This window comes from Argentina silus (genome assembly GCF_951799395.1).
Source record: "Argentina silus genome assembly, contig: scaffold_749, whole genome shotgun sequence".
Lineage (NCBI taxonomy): Eukaryota > Metazoa > Chordata > Actinopteri > Argentiniformes > Argentinidae > Argentina > Argentina silus.
In genome coordinates, this window is record NW_028152766.1 from 5,001 (window position 1) to 9,803 (window position 4,803).

At 55.7% G+C, this 4,803-nt stretch overlaps 1 pseudogene across 1 annotated transcript in view; it reads left to right on the top strand.

Annotated features, from left to right (window-relative positions):
• Positions 1 to 3,948, top strand: part of LOC310824642 (zinc finger E-box-binding homeobox 1-like) — an 8,910-nt pseudogene extending 4,962 nt beyond the window's left edge. The window contains exons 5-7 of the transcript XR_014555128.1: positions 1 to 2,157; positions 2,828 to 3,006; positions 3,417 to 3,948. The exon at positions 1 to 2,157 is cut by the window's left edge and continues 42 nt beyond it. The product of XR_014555128.1 is annotated as a zinc finger E-box-binding homeobox 1-like (transcript). The remainder of the gene's footprint in view (positions 2,158 to 2,827; positions 3,007 to 3,416) is intronic.
• The last annotated feature ends 855 nt before the right edge of the window (positions 3,949 to 4,803 follow it).

Consider the following 4,803-nt stretch of genomic DNA (forward strand, 5'->3'; position numbering starts at 1 on the left):
CCCACTCGGGCTCCTACAGCTCCCACATCAGCAGTAAGAAGTGTGTTGGCATGATCCCCCCCAACGGCGTCCCCCGGGTAACCATCAAACCGGCGCCCCCCCCCTCCCAGACCCCTGGTCAGGCGGTGGCCCCCCCTGCCCGCATCCTCCTGAAAGAGAAGACAGACGGCAAACCCCTCCAGGAGCAACTCCCCCTCAACCAGATCAAATCTGAACCCCAGGACTATGAGTACAAGCCCCTGGTGGTTGCGCCCGTGCCTGCGCTCGCCACAGGCACCAACGGGGGGTTCAACGGGGGCGTGGCGTCCCTCCAGGCCACGGCCTTGCCCCAGGGCATGGTCCAGACGCTGGTGCTGCCCACCATGGGTTTAATGTCGCCCATCAGTATTAACCTGAGCGACCTCCAGAACGTTCTCAAGGTGGCCATGGACGGAAATGTGTTGAGGCAAGTCCTGGGGACGGCCAATGGGGTGGTGACTAGTAAGGGAGGGGTCGTAGGTCAGGCCCAGCAGCAGGTGATCTCAGCCATCAGCCTCCCGGGGTTCGTGGACCAGGACGGAAACACCAAGATCATCATCAACTACAGCCTGGAGCCCAGCCCGGCCCAGCCCGCGCTTCAGCTCCTCAAGAAGGTGGACCCCCCCACCATCGTCACCAGCACACAGCCAGCCTCCAAGCCAGTGGCCGAGAAACTCCCCCAGGATCTCAGCATGGTGAAGACGGAGCCAACCTCTAAGGTAGACGCTGAGAAACTCCCCCAAGACCTTAGCATCGTCCCAGGCTCCAAGGTAGAGAAACTCCCCCAGGACCTCAGCATCGTTAAGACAGAGCCAGGCTCCAAGGAGGATAAACTCCCCCAAGACCTTAGCATCATCCCAGGCTCCAAGGAGGAGAAACTACCCCAGGACCTCAGCATGGCTAAAGCAGAGCCCCCAGCCTCCAAGGCAAAGGCAGTTAAATTCCCCACGGACCTCAGCATCATCAAGACGGAGCCAGACTCTGAGGCTGAACAGGAGATGGAGACAGAGGCTGAGGCTGAGGCTGAGGCTGGAGCTGAGGTAGAGGCTGAAGTAGAGGCCCAGGCAGAGCCAGAGACAGATCAGACTGTAGAGGCTGAGACTCCAGAGAAGAGACAGACTACCAGTACAGACACATGTTTACTGTGTGACGACTGCCCCGGTGGCCTGGACGTGCTGCACACGCTCCAGCACTGTAAACCTGCCAACGGGGCAGCTGACGACCCCACGGCCCCCCTGGACCCTTCCATCGCTGCCCTCCTGTCAGAGGGGGGTGTCACCCCGGGACAGCCCCCCCCGACGAACCTGCTTTCCCTCCTCAAGGCCTTCTTCGCCTTAAACACAGAGCCCAAAGAGGAGGAGCTGGCCAAGATATCGGACTCCATCAGCCTGCCGGTGGACGCGGTCAAGAAGTGGTTCGAGAAGATGCGTTCCAGTCAGTTTACGGTCGGGCCTCGCGGTCCCCCTGCTGAGTCCCACATCTCAGAGCCCGGTGCTGAGACCCAGGTTGCCCTGGAGCAGAGCGGAGAGCCAGAGAAGCAAGCAGCCTCGACCCAAACCCAGGAGGACACTCCGAGCGAAGCCCTGAACGAGTCCAGCAGCTCCCCCGCCTACCTCTCAGGTTCTGCCCCCTCACCACTAAACCTGTCCTCCAGCGGCCTGGTCATCGTCAAGACAGAGGAGGACTCGGAGGGCGAGGCCCAGGCAGAGCCCTTGGACCTCTCCCTGCCCAAGCAGCCCCGGGACGAGTCAAACTCCCAGACCAGCCCCCCTCCTAAGGCCCAGGAGCAGCCCCTCAACCTCACCTGTCTGAGGAAGGACCAGCCTCAGACGCAGCCCCAGATCCAGACCCAGCCGCAACCCCAGCTGCAGCTCCAGACCCAGGCTCCAGGCAACACCATCTACGTCACCACCACCACCTCCCAGACAGCCAATCAGCCTGTCAACATCATCAACACCAGCCAGCTGCCCACCCTGGTGGCCATCACCAACCAGGGCGCGGTGCCCTGCCTACGGGCCATCAACACCACCACCAAACGGACTATCCTCATCCCCCAGCTCACCTACACCTATACCACTACAGCAGGGGGCGCCACCGGGGCCGATGCACAGAACACCGTCATCCTCCAACGGCTGCCAGGTGGGGAGGAAGAGAATATACCAGGGGAGGCTGGTGGAGGTAGAAATCGGAGGACGGGCTCATTGTAATGCATGGAATGGAATGAGATATGGTATCAAACGTGTTGTGTCATTCCATGCATTAGATGAGCCCGGCCTCCGATTTCTACCTCCACCAGCCTCCCTGGAGTATACTGTACTGTATGTAGTGTGTGAGAGAAGATGATGTGCATGAAAAGATGTGTCTGTGATTTTGTCTGTGAATGTGTCTCTGTCTGTGATTTTTTCTAATCTAGTTATGCTTCTGGATGTTAATTGAATTCATGAATGAATAGATTCATGGATATGAGAGAGGGAGAGGAGAGGAGAGAGAGGGAGATGAGAACAGAATGATTAAAGGAAAGAACATTCAAACTGGATTGCCCTAGCAAACCACAGCACACACCACACACACACACACACCAACCCACACACCACACACACACACACACACATCTAGGAGAGGGATGAAAAAGAAAAGCAGACTCCTCATATGTTTCTATACGTGTGAGAGGCTCACCTCATACGGTAACCACCAAACAAATAAAATAGATGACGTCAGAACTCACTGAAATATAGGAAGTAATTAAACACGAAATATAGAATGTATTTGAATACGAAATGTAATTGAATCCCCTTCAATCACCCCAGAGGAAGAGAAACAGACACCGGCTCAGAGGGCGCGTCCACGGTGGAGGAGCAGAACGACTCTGACTCCGCCCCTCCCCAGAAGAAGATGCGCCGTCTGCAGAGTGGCATGTACGCCTGCGACTGTGTGACAAGATCTTCCAGAAGAGCAGCTCCCTGCTCCGACACAAATATGAACACACAGGTACGCATGGAAGGACAGCACACCTGGAGACACAAACAACATGGCCACTGCTGACGGGACGGGACGGGGGGGGTCCAATGGGTTCTAACCCCTAACTCTCTTATCCCTAACCCCCTAAACTCTAACCCCTAACTCTCTCCTATCCCTAACCCCTCAACTCTAACCCCTAACTCTCTCCTATCCCCTAACCCCTAAACCCTAAGCTCTCTGCTCAGTTATTTTGGGTCACACTTTACATTAAGATACACCCCTCTACCTGCGTAGTCACTCTTTGGATTATGCTATTACCTGTTACTGTGTAACAACATGTGTAATAACAGTAGTAATTACAGCGTTATTACACAAATATAATGAGAACTTAACACTGAATTATCTTTCTCTCCTCTCTCTCTCTGTCTGTCTATCTGCAGGAAAACGGCCCCACGAGTGTGGAATCTGCAACAAGGCTTTCAAACACAAGCACCATTTAATAGAACACACTCGCCTGCACTCCGGAGAGAAGCCCTACAGTGTGACAAGTGTGGCAAGCGCTTCTCCCACTTCCGGCTCCTACTCCCAGCACATGAACCATCGCTACTCCTACAGCAAGAAGGAGGCGCAAGGGGGCCGCGGGAGCGGGGGCCTGGGGGGCCGGAGGCTGGCTGGGGGAGCTCTGGAGGGGGTCCCAGTCCCAGTCCCAGCCCCCCACTGGGCCAGCAGACAGACAGCAGCCCACCTCCCCACCCTCCCAACTGGACTCTGACGAGAGGGAGAGTGAGGAGGGAGGAGGAGAGGAGAGGAGGAGGAGGGAGACGATGAAGGAATGGAGGCCATGAGCATGGATGATATACGGTGGTGCAGGTGGGCGAGGATGATACAGCGAGATCTACGAGGGGGAGGAGTATGAGCAGCCGGAAGATGAGGAGGTGGTGGAGGAAGAGGGGAGGAGGAGAGGAGGAGGAGGTGGAGGTGGAAGAGGAGAGGAAAGAGGAGGAGGAGGAAGAGGTGGAAGAGGGGGAGGAAGAGTGAGGAGGTGGAGGTGGAGAGGGGAGGAAAGAGGAGGAGTGAGGAGGTGGAAGAGGGAGGAGAGAGGAGGAGATGGAAGAAGGGAGGAGAGAGGAGGAGCAGATGGAAGAAAAGAGTAGAGGAGGTGCAGGAAGAGGTGGATGAAGGGAGGAAAGAAGAGGAGATGGAAGAAGAGAGTAGAGAGGAGGAGCAGGAGGAGGAGGAGGATGAAGGGAGGAGGAAGAGGAGGTGCAGAGAGAGTAGGAGAAGGAGGTGGAAGAAAGGAGCAAGAGGAAGAGGAGGAGGTGCAGGAGGAGGAGGTGGAAAAGGGGAGGGGAGAGGAGGAGGTACAGCAGGAGGAGAAGGTGGTGGAAGGAGATAGGAGAGCGGGGGAGGTAAAGAAAGAGGTGAAGAAGGGAGGAGAGAGGAGGAGGTGTGTGAAGAGGAAGTGATGGAGGTACAGCTGGGTGAGGCTGTGGAGGAAGAAGAAGGAATGCAGAGACGAAACCGTGGTCACGCAGGACGCTGTGGAAACTGGGGACAAAGAGCCTCACGTGGACAAGAAGATCACGGGGGAAAATGGGAAAAACCATGGAAGAAGTCCAAATGAACGGTAAATGAAAATACGTTTTCCGATTGAAAATGGAAAGCAAAGGTGTCAAATAACAGGACAACATCATGTCTTGTCAAAAAAAGAAAAACAAACATGCTTGCCAGACGCTGTGTTTTGGTCACTACTGTGTACAAATCCAGGTGTGCCTGAACTAGAAACAAAAAGAAGTGACTTTTCCTGTGAGAAAATTCAGTGTTAAG